Source organism: Emydura macquarii, unplaced genomic scaffold, assembly GCF_026122565.2.
Source record: "Emydura macquarii macquarii isolate MOO-44397 ecotype Brisbane River unplaced genomic scaffold, CSIRO-AGI_Emac_v2 contig_3043, whole genome shotgun sequence".
Lineage (NCBI taxonomy): Eukaryota > Metazoa > Chordata > Testudines > Chelidae > Emydura > Emydura macquarii.
Window position 1 is genome coordinate 27,902 of NW_027133180.1, and position 11,958 is coordinate 39,859.

Consider the following 11,958-nt stretch of genomic DNA (forward strand, 5'->3'; position numbering starts at 1 on the left):
AGGGGGGTTGGTTTGTGGCGTCTCGTTCCCGGCCCAGCAGCCCAACCCCGGCCAGCGGCGGCGCCATCATGATTAAACCCCTTCAACGCCACCGGGTCCCTCCGCCCCCGGCGGGCTCCAGAGACCGGCCCCGCTACGGAAACCGCCCGCCCGCGACACACACCCACGGGGGTGGGAGGGACCCCCAGAAACAAGCGTGGGGGGGCCCCCAGGGGGCCCGGCGGCGAGGCGGGGCGCCTACGACACCCCCGGGCCCGGCCCCGCCGCATGCTCGGCCCGGGAGAGCGGCTCAGGCCGCGGCAGGAACAGCCGGAGACCAGACGGGACCCCGAGGGCTCTGCTCGCTGCGCTGCCAAGGCCGCCCGCGTCCCTCCGGCAGCGCCCCTAGGCTCTGCGCCGCCCCGCCCACTGGTCCAGGAGCCGTCTTTAAACGAACTCACCCGGCGATGGGGGGGTGGGGATGCAGCCAGCGCCGAGCACCGCCCAACCCCGCCCCGCAGCCAGCCCGCAGCGCCGGAGCTGAGCCCCCGCTCCCAGCCCCAGGGACGCGGTTCGGGCGCTGTGAGACGCTCGGGGCGCCCCGAACCCGCAAGGGATGGGACAGACCGGCCCGACCCTCGCTCCCGCAGCCCGGGGCGGCTCCGCACCCACCTCGGCGGTGTCGCTCACCCGAGCGCTCGGCGGGGCTCGGCCGGGCCGGGGTCAGAGGCTCGGCACGCGGCAGCCGGTCCGGTCCGGTCCGCTCCTGTCAGCTCAGAGCTCCAGACGCGCGGCGCTAGTTACACCCCAGCGAGCGACCGTGTCAATGGCTCCGCCCCCAGCCACTCAGGACAGGTCTCGCCAAGTCTGCGCCCCGCCCCCTCGGCCCTGATTGGTGCGTCTCGGGGGCGAACGCCCAACCCTACAAACCAACCCCACCCCTTCGACACATTGCGGTTTTAACATACTGGAAACAAACCAACCCCACCCCTTCGACACATTGCGGTTTTAACATACCGGAAACAAACCAACCACATCCTTCGACACATTGCGGTTTTAACATACCGGAAACAAACCAACCCACGCACAGCAAAGCAAAAAAACCCAATCAAACCCCTCCCGCCCACCGGCTGTGTTCACACGGGGAGGGCTAACTCTAACTCGGAGTAGTGCGCCAGTAGAGGTCAGAGATGGGTTTTCTTACCTGCTGTATCTAGTCCAGGAACGCCAGAACCTCAGCCTGGAAAGTACCTAGACAAGTGACAGGTCAAAGCCACCGGGGCCTTGTCTCCACTAGGGTCTTGCACCCGATCGCCCACTGTGATGAGATGACTGGCTCTGTGGATGGGGGGAAGCAGTGCACGTGATGTACCTTGATGCTCTCGCCAGCGAGTTACAGCAGTCTGGGTTGGCTGAATGGATCACACGGTGGATAGGAAGTTGGCTGGACATTACAGGCAGCAGGTTAAAAATGTGGAATCAAAGGATTCATCATAAAATTGATTAATAGAATGCCTGGTCTGAAACTGGTCATGGAAGGCCTGGCCTGAAGCTGTAGCCTGAAACTGAACTAGAAGCCCCAGGCTAACCCATTAACAGAATGCCTCTACTGAAATTATGATAAAGATGCTAAAACCCACAAGAGGTCTCTGAACCACACCCCAGATGCACATTCTCTGTTATAAGCCTTAAGCCTTTTGAAGTATATGAACAGACTTCACCTGTTTTGATAAGTACCAGTACCTGCCCCCCTTTATCTTACCAGCCCCATAGAAACTCACTCCATATAAATTAGCATTTGAACAGGTATTGTGTCACCACCCATCTTCGGGTGTTAGCCAGGGTCCCTGAAAACCTGATTGTATAATCAAGTGACTCATTGGGCGTTCCTGTGAGGGCATCTAGTGTGCCCCATTGTGCAGTGTGATTGATTAACAGTTTATACTTAACAGGAAAGACAAATTCCACTATACGATCAACATGTAAATGAACCCAAGCAACCCCTATGTAAAAGTCTTTTGGTATCTGGTAGCCAGGTAAAGTACATTTGCCCAGCATCCAGACATGTTGCTTGACTTCCCTATAGCCACCTGGGTTTTCCGTATGGCTATAGTATTCCCCATACCTATGGTTATGTGATTGTGTGTGTGTGTCACAATTAAAGCTGCACCCGATCCAACTCTAAAATGTAGCAGTGTGATTCTTTTCCATGACAAAAACAAACAAGGAACCACTTCACATAATGCAGTCAACCTGTGGAACTCCTTGCCAGGGGATGTTGTGAAGGCCAGAACTATAACACGGTTCAAAAAAGAATCAGAAATTCATGGAGGAGAGGTCCATCAATAGTCATTAGACAAGATGGTCAGGGACAACGCCATGCTCTGGGTGTCTCTAAGCGTCTGACTGCCAGATGCTGGGATTGCACAAAGCATTTGATAATTGCCTTGTTCTGTTAATTCCCTCTGAAGCATCTAGGTCTTGAGGTCCAGTAATTGGAGGAGAATCTCAGCTTTCGTTTGAAAAATAAAGCTCAGTTTCCAGCTTTTCTGGATGCAGCAAAAAGTTGGACAATGTGACCTGGTTCCACCCTAAGGCTCAGAAACCAGAAGTTAAAGAGGAAAAAATAAACCAAGATTTTTAAATCTCCATTTATTTTAATCTGGACTGATTTATGAATTCTTAAGGTTAACAGCACAGAGATAGAAGGAGAAGCCACAGTAACAAATCCTATCCGCTGTGGACTGGTGCTGTGGGCAACCTGCTGTAACCCACTCCTGGTGGGTAAGAAATGTTCATAGGTTTTATGGACTCAGTTTTGAGTTGAGTTCTCGACCTCCCCTCCCCATGCTCCACTGGAGGGAATTAAAGTTTGAGCCTAGGGCCGGGGCTGCTCCGATCTCTGCTTTGTTCCAGCTTCTCACACTCAGGAATGTTTGCAGCAGGGCAAGATGGCCGCTTCTGTGCAATGCAACCAGAGGGGGCGTGCAGCAAAAACAAGCAGGAAGAGGCCAAGTGCTGCCGTATTGCCCTGTTCTTCTATAAGCCACTGTCTAACCCGTCCTAGCTGTGCTGGGGGAGCTGTCACAGGCTCCACTGGATGGTGGGTTAACCCCTGTTCAGTGCTTTACACACACAATAGCTGGGAGTCAGAGAGCCAGGCGTGTGAACACCCCGTGTGGAAGCAAAACTCCTATGAACTACCCTGGGGCCGTCAAGACCTTCCCCAGCCACCTCCTGTTCTTTGCCCCCCACCTTCCTTCCGCTGGCTTCTAAGGAGCTCCCTGCCCTGGGTGTCTATAGGACAGTGTGTGTCCTAGCCCCCGCCCCCTGCCCCCCCACTTCTCCCCCTTCCCCTCATCTATGAGGCTACATCTCTCCCCTTGGGTTTCTATGGGGCTGAGGATTTTCTAGCCCATCCTGTGCCCTTCCTTCCCGCTTTGTTTCCTCTCCCTGCCCCTGGCTATCTGTGGATACAAGAACCAGGGGTCACACAAAGACATTACAGGCAGCAACATAAAAACCAAATGTAAGGAACCACTTCACACAATGCACAGTCAACCTGTGGAACTCCTTGCCAGGGGCTGTTGTGAAGGCCAAGACTACAACTGGGTTCAAAAAAGAATTAGATAAATTCATGGAACAGGGGTCCCTCAATGGCTATTAGCCAATTCACTAGCAGAGACTGAGAAAGGTCCAGGTACAGTAGGAGCAAACCAGAGATTCAACAACAAACAGGGCAAGCGCTGTCCCAAGAGTGACACTTGATAAAACTCTGGAACAAGCTGACCAACCAGTTTTTTAAAAAAAGGCAAAAAACGACGTGCCCCATGCAGGGTTTTTACCACAAAAGGTACCAGTGCCAGAGACTCCATGAAGACCAGTAGGGGCTTAGCTATTGATTTTACGTGGAAGATGCATCAATACCACAGTGAAAAGTGTCAATACAGAACATTAAAGTGAGCCAGGCAGGGATCCTGCTGGGGAGAGGAACGGAGAGAAAGGAAAAGCGTCTGTGTTACATGGAGAACAGCCAGACACTGTGGAGGAGAGGCAGCAACACAAAACCTCAGAACAGAACCGTGCCTGACTGATGCCAGTTACAGCACTTTGAGCACTCCTGGACAGCACTGATCCCACGGGATGGTGCGGTGTAATACCCGGTGATTTCATGTATGGTTATTCAGGTTATGCCTACACGGCTGGCCGCACCACCAACAGTGCAGCATCCATTTTATGGATTCAATGAGCGGCAGTGAAGACTCACTCAATTGAATCCAGAAGTCGACTCTTAATCCACCCCAGAATGTAGCATAGCGCTGCCTCGACGGGAGGGCACTTCCTGTCTCTGCAGCATAGTGGTGACACCACGGTAAAGACACGTTAGGAAGTCGAGGGGAGATCACAAGTTACTGTACGAAGCTTGCATATCTCCCCCCTACTGCTGCTGAAATCCGCAGCCTGCGTAGACCAGGTCACAGCTTGATGCTACAAATACACCCCCCCCCCAAACCAACATAAAACTGTGCATCAACAAATCCACACACCCACATGTTACCAAAGAAGGGCTCTGTGAGAGGCTCTTACCTGGCCTGGCATCCAGTTGGCCTGTTCCTCAGTTTCTCTGTCCATAACTCAGTTTCCCCTCAACCATTACGTAGTAATTTAGTTTAGCTCTCCACAGTCGCCATGCCAACACGTGTCCTCCCTCTTCCAGGGAAGTGAGAATCCAAACAAACCACCACAAGCCCTTTGCCCTTCCTGGGCCACAGTCCTCTTCCCAGATTCTCAGACATCCGTAATTCCCACTCCAGGGTCTGTGCACCCTCGTCTTCCCAATATGCAGGGGAATGAAGGGGCCAGGAGATGGTGCAGGACTGCTGTCTTTACTCGGATGGGGGCCAGGGAACCGGGCCCAACACACCTCTTCCCCTCCGGCCACATGCAGAGTCCTTTACTGGAGTGATCTTGATGGGTGGGGGGGCATCCAGGACAGCAAGTCTCGGGGTTAACACCCCTTTGAGATGCATGGGGCAGCTCCCTCCTATTTCAGAGGATGGTCTCCGGCTCTCTGCAGACTCAGGCACATGTTTCTGTGTTGCTTTTCACAGCTGCCATCTTTTCCTCCCAAGAACTCAAAACCTTAAACAAAACACACCAACACCTACTCACTCTGAGGTAATTACATGACTCCAGGAGCAAGGGCCATAGTCAAGGTTGATGCTGTTTATGCCTCAATCCGGCCCTGATCAATACCATTCACAAACAGATTCACTCCTGATCTCTCATTACCTGGACAGATGAATGATTAGAACCATGACAGGCCTATAACTTTTTCTATTCCAGGGCCCAGCCCTCAAGACCTGTCATCGAGCTAGGACCCCGCTCTCAATTAGAGCAGTACGAATACAACTGTTTGACACCTGCTGACAACTCTTCTAGGCTGAGAACACTTGACCCATAAGACCAGCTGTAGTGTCACACAGAGCTCACAGCTACTTATGGAGACAGGAGCCCACAGCCAGGGAACCTCCTTCCAGCTGGGGGGCCCCTCTGCAGCTACTGGGCAGCCACACTCGTGGGATCAAACTCAAACAGCCCCCAGATTTTGGGTCAGATGCCTAAATACCTTTGAGGATCCAGCTCTGGGAAATCAAACTCAGGAGCATCTGAGAACAGGGGAGCTACAAAGTAAACTGGTTTGTAACCGTCATTAGAGCAGCCAGGCCTGAATTCACAGGAACCATTCAGAAGGGAAGCCACTCACCTGATTCACGTCAGTTCCTGTGATTCCTGACCCCTTCCTCTCTAACAGATACCCCAGCAGATGATCAGCAGCCTAATCCTCCCCTGTAGTCAAATAAACGGACTGTCATTTCCTGGGACAAATGGTGAGCTGGTCTGTGAGCTGAACCTGGGGAGAAAGAGCAGAAAGATCCTCTAAAGAACCAGTGGTATACTAGAGAGACCCAAGACTTGGATTAGAGTTTGAGCAAGAGGAGAGTGCCTGGATGATACTTATCTGATCAGTAAATGCTCAGGGAGATTCTGTGCACAGGCCCCAGGCATGTTCCTGCAAAGGAAGTAACAGAAGCTTATTAAGCAAAGCTCAGACTTTAAGGCTAGAAGGGACCATCACCATCATCTTAGTCCAGCCTCCTGCATGTTGCAGGCCACAGAACCTCCCCCACCCACTCCTGTAATAGACCCATCTCCTGAGGAGCAAGTCAAGTAACCCACGGGAAGGAGTTCTCTGTGGTGTGTCTGGATGGAACCAGGAACGAAAGGGGCGTTTCAAGGCATTGAGCAGAAAGTAATTTTATTCCCCAAATTACTAATCGTTCAGAGATGCTAGGATTGGTAGCTGCACCTCACCAGTGCTCTGATCGATGCTGACGCAGGAGAGTGACCCAGCACTCCTCCTGATGTACTGTTGTAGTCACACGGTCGGCCTTGCTGGAGCTCAGAGTGCCAACCAGAGCAGGCCTTGGCAGGACAGCAATACACCAGGTGTCAGCAACCAAGTAAACACGTTCCTGCCCTGAAAGGATGATGCAGACACACACAGTTTTCAAGTGACTACGTAAACACACCCCTAAGAGATGGCCCAGGTACACACTGACCCCTAGTGAAGATGAAGAGGGGATGACAGGATAATGAATGGGGATGTTTTGTTCAAGATACAAGGAGAAGGATGGTAACTAACAATATCTAGGATGTAATACATGTTTGTATCAATGTATAAAAGGAGAGGTCAGAGAAGGGGCATCTTTGTACCAGCCAAGGGCACAGCGTTATATGATGATCGAGCCGCTACCTTGCTGGGGGCAGACAGGTGTTAACGCACCTAGAACCACTGAGCCAAAGCACTTTGTCGATGACAAACCTGACCAAACGCCTTCACCACTGAACCGGGCCTGTGCTCTGTCCTTATGAGTAACATCAAGGGCTGCTGAATGAACACGCTGCACTCACTGCCAGCGCGGCTAATATCAGAGCTCCAAGACAGAAATACCCAACAACACAGTTAAATCGCAGGCAGTGAAGAGGTGGATGAATCAAGCACTTACTCCACTTCATTTTCTTGCTAATATTCTCAATCTAAAGTACCATGGCAGGTATCTACCTGCTGTGGAAGACATGTTATGCTAGGACATGGGTATTTATTAATCACCAATCAATCATGCCAACCATAATGAATGTCAGGGCGTGAGGTGACCCATTTAACCAGTACACATTTCTGATCATGTTTCAAAACAGTCACACCACTGAACTGGTGGAAGTCACTAGCTAAGCACCTGGAACCAGAGTTTGTTAAAGTGGTAAACCAGATTGACAGCCACAGCCGGCTCTGCAGGCCCAGAAAGTCCAAATGCAGACAATTATTCTATTTATTCAGAGTTGGAAAATCGATTGGTAGTTGAAAAAGTAGGAAAACAAAAATGAGCAGGGTGGGGATGAAATCTACTAGTTTTAAAAGTAACTGAAGAGACTTTGATACATTTGAAAGCTTTCCCAGGCTAACCTGAAAATCCATTTAATTCACTGACTGCCGTTAATCTCTACTTTTAATAAGTCATTTAGTTGTAAACATGGAACATACTTGATAAACTTCTCTTTTGTATCTAAAACATGTATGGTTGTTGGGTTAAATATGTTTCATACGCTGTTGTGTGTTTAATTAAATTCCAATTACCAGCCTAATGCAGTGTAACCTTTTGCTCATGATTTGTCAATTATCTAGCAAATAAGCGACGCTCACCATTCTCTAATGTACTAAAATGCACAACTAATAAGAATCTCAAAATATGAAGCCATGTAATTACTTAAATAAATGGCTACAGTGCACACTCCTGGTACAGCTTTTTGCTACCCAGATCTAGTGTAAAGACTCTATTTAGTTGTGCATCCAGATGTTGTAATGGTTCTACCAACCACTGAGAATGCAGCTTCCTTTAGAAAATAACTGAAGAACCAATGGAAAAGCTGATCAAAATCAATCATTTAAACAGAGGCTTTCCACTTGGGAATTTAAGTTGCCTTGATTTAAAGCTATCCGCTCTGTGCACTGAGAACTGATTTTGTGACGATGGCAGGGGGTGGCCACAGCAGATATATTAGAGTTCAGGATCTGATCCCTCCTCCCCAGTTTTCCATATACTTCAGTAACCAACCCACCAACAGTAACATTCAGAATTATGTGGCTTCAGTCTCTGTTGCTGTCTTCCTCCCCACCACCCATTCTGTGGTCTTTCCTCTCCTTGTTCCTCCTTTCTTGCCAACGCCATTGATTTGTCTCTGGGACGAATTCATGGCAATACGGAGCCCTCTGTTACACGGGCAGCAGAGGTTGCCTGAAGAAGAGGTGAAGCTCTGCAAGGCATCTGCAATCCTAAGTCCTCTCACTGGGCCTACAGCCCCTGATCACAGGCCCCCGCCATATTAGAGGCGTGATCCTACCCATTAGCTCCTCCCCAGACAGGCTTTTCTTCATGATCTGTACAGTAGAACCTCAGAGTTACGAATACCGGAGTTACAGACTGACCGGTCACCCACACACAGCTCATCGGGAACTGGAAGCAGGCAATCAGGCAGCAGCAGAAACTCAAAAAAAACCAACCAAGAAGCAAACACCGCACAGTGCTGTGTTAAACAAACTACTCAAACTATGAAGGGAAAGATTAAAAAAAATGTGACTAGGTAAAGAAACCATTTCTGTGCTTGTTGCGTTTAAGTTAAGATGGTTAAAAGCAGCAGGTTTCTTCTGCACAGTAAAGTTTCTAAGCTGTGTGAAGTCAATGTTCAGTCGTAAACTTTTGGAAGAACTATCACGTTTTGTTCAGATGTTCAGAGTTAGATGTGTCGGTAACTCTGCGGTTCTGCCGTACCAGGTAATGCAGTGAGTGACTTCTGGGGCCCCCTGTACTGCCCCGTCCCCTTAATTCTGCTGCAATTCTGAGAGTCTCCACTAAGGGCAGCATTACACAGCACAGCCCGCTCCTGACTCCAGAACACAATTATGTCAGTGACTCCAGGGAGCTGTTCCAAGCCCTGTGCAAACACTAACGGGTTATCAGTTCTTTGCACTGGTGCAGAACCTGTCACCCATAGATCTCAAGCTGCTTTCCAGAGCAGGGTGAGCATGTAACATCCATCGCAGAGAGGATGAAATTAAGGCAGAGGCAATAACCAACACACACCCTGCCGTGTTCACATCATCAGTCAGGGGCAGGCCTAGGACTAGAACCCAGGATCCTGACTCAGTCCTGTGCTTTAACCAATACACAGCTGTCTGCCAGAGCTGGGTTTAAAGGGTGTGCTCTGACCACTAGACCTCACTGCCCTGCCCTGGGAAAAGAACTCAGGAGTCCTGAGAACCAGCCTTCTTCTAGTCCAAAGTGAATCAGGAACACTCCCACCACTGCACACAAAGCAGCGACTCCTGTCCTAGAAGTCCAGTTGTGTGTTTGCTCTGCAGATCCTGGTGAGCCCTTTATCCCTGCACCCAGGGCAGAGGGAATGAAACACACTGCTCCTGCCTGCTTGTCTGCCCCACAGCATCCCAAGGGACATCACATTTCAAAGTGATTCCCTGCTCCAGAAAGGGAAATGCCAAAAAAAAGGGGGTTGAGTAGGGATGTTTTTGCCACTAATAAGAAACACGATGGAGGGGGAGAGGAGGCTCCCCAGACCTGCATCTCCTTCTCCACCCATTTTTCAGTATGTGGAGGGGTGGCACAGCTGTTACATCGAGATTTGGACACATCGTCCATTCAAATTAAAGGAGGATGAGTGCACAGCAGAGTCTTCCTACTCCCCGGCTCCGCTCTCAGCAGCTCGGCCCGGCTGGGAGCAAAACCCCAGAAACTGCCCAGGCCCGTCCAGCCGTTCTCCGGCCCGGCCCGGCCGGGCTCGGCCCCCAGCGTCCTGCCTGGGTGTGCCTAGGGCGGAGCGTGTCCGAGCCCCCCGCGGTCTATGGGGCTGAGAACCCCCAGCCCGGCCCGCCCCGCCTGGTTCCCCCGGCCCGGCCCGGCCCGGCTGTCTGCGGGGCTGGGTCCCGGCCGGTGCTGCTGACAGACGCTCACTCACTGCCCGGCGGCCGGACACGCTCCGCTCCGCTGCCGGTGTGAAGTGAAAAACTGTATTTCGCGAGAATGTGTGTGTGTGTGTTGTAGCGCAGTACTGCGCGCACTGCGCACCGTCCGCATCGTACCACGGCGAGCCCGGGCTGCGCTGACGGACAGGCAGGCGCTGCGGCAGTTCTGCGGGTCACACGTTTCCTTATCCGGTATCTTACATGCCAGACACACCGACCGGGCAGCAGATCTGTCGGACCGCAGTTTGCGGCACGGCACCGGCCGTGGCCGAGGCAAAGCCCAGCTCAGGGCGGGGCAGAGGGGGCGGCAGTGACCGGCGGGGACAGGTGCGGGGCTGCGGGGCGGTGTGTTCCGCTCGCACGGTCCGTGTCCGGGTTTGGATGCACCCGTTGCACGCTCGCAGCATTACGATGCAGGACTCGCTGGACGGAAAAGCCGCCGAGCGCCCGCGGACCTTTCCGGGGAGCGAGGAGCGGGAAGAACTGCAGCTGCTGCCGGGCGGCTGGGGGGAGTCACCGGCTCTGCCCCGCAGAGCAGCCAGCCTGGCTACACGGGCAGCGCCTGCCCCGAGCACCGGCAGGAGGCGGGGAGGGGCTGCTGGGGGGGGGGGAGAACTGCAGCTGGAGGGGGGCTGCTGGGGGTCACCTGCATGGTTACAGGTGGGGGGGATGAGTGGGTGAGTGCAAGGACCCTGAAGGCAATCCAGTGCTGGCGGGGAGGGGTGCGGACCCCGAGGCAGACACGTGGGGAGGTGTGTGGGGGGGGGGGTCACTCACCTTGGCACTGCAATCCGGCGGCGGAAGGTGTTTCTGGGAGCCAAGAGCCGGGGGTTATTCATCCTGCAGGGGCTGCTCCCTACGAGTCCCGGCTTGTGGTCAGGGGAAACCTGGCTGGGCCGGGGGGATCCTTGCCCGCTTCCCTCCCCAGCTGCTCCTGGCCACACAGAACCCCCTTGGGCGTTTTATTAGTAGACAGCAGGTGTCACCCTCAGTGCCGTTACAATCAAAGACACGAGGGTGTTTTAGTTACGCCCATTGGCAAAAACTAGTTTTTTAAAAAACATTTTTATAGGTGGATCGGTTTGTTTTACTAGTGTAGATGACGGGTTTACATGGGATGTGCAGTTTTTGCAGGACTTCCATTAATTTACAGCAGCTCTTAAATTACTGTCCCGTAAAGTGTGATATAGATATATATATTTAATTTGTTTTTACCTTTACAGAGATTTCCAATCGAGAGCAGACTTGTTTTACCAGGACTCCAGCTGTGGTTTTGCAGTATTGGCTTTTAGAGGCAATGCCTTTACCCCTTTGGAAAAGGACTGACAACCACCAACAGAGATTGGTTGCCTTTTTGGGTCCTTGGCAGAGGACCTATGAAGTTAATTTTCAAAGCCATTTATGCGCCTTTATATACCTGAGATTTTAATGGCGTGGTTTTTTTGGCTGGGGTAGGATTGGCTTGAGCACATGCCAAACAGTCGTTACAGTTTTGTTGCACGTTCATTTTTAGAAGCGGCCACCAGCCCACAGATGTACGACAGTTTTGTTTACTGCCTGATGTTGTGTTGTTGGAGTGTTATGAATACACATTGTTTTTAGTAGGTGCATTGGAATTACCCACACAGGGAAAGAACCTGCTGTCTACATTAGAGCTTTGTTTACTACCTGCAAATCCGGTTTGTAGAAGGGATTTGGGAGTGACTGCATTTTTTGCTTTGGAAAGCTTTTGGGTTACTTTTACTAGGTTATTATTTGATTCCAGTTGGTTTTTTTTAAAGTTAGGTTGTGAAAACTAACATACCTTAGTTGTGACAATTGGGCACACTGGACCAGAGACAGTATTAGGATACTCTTGGGTTTTTTTACTTTGGGATTTTTTT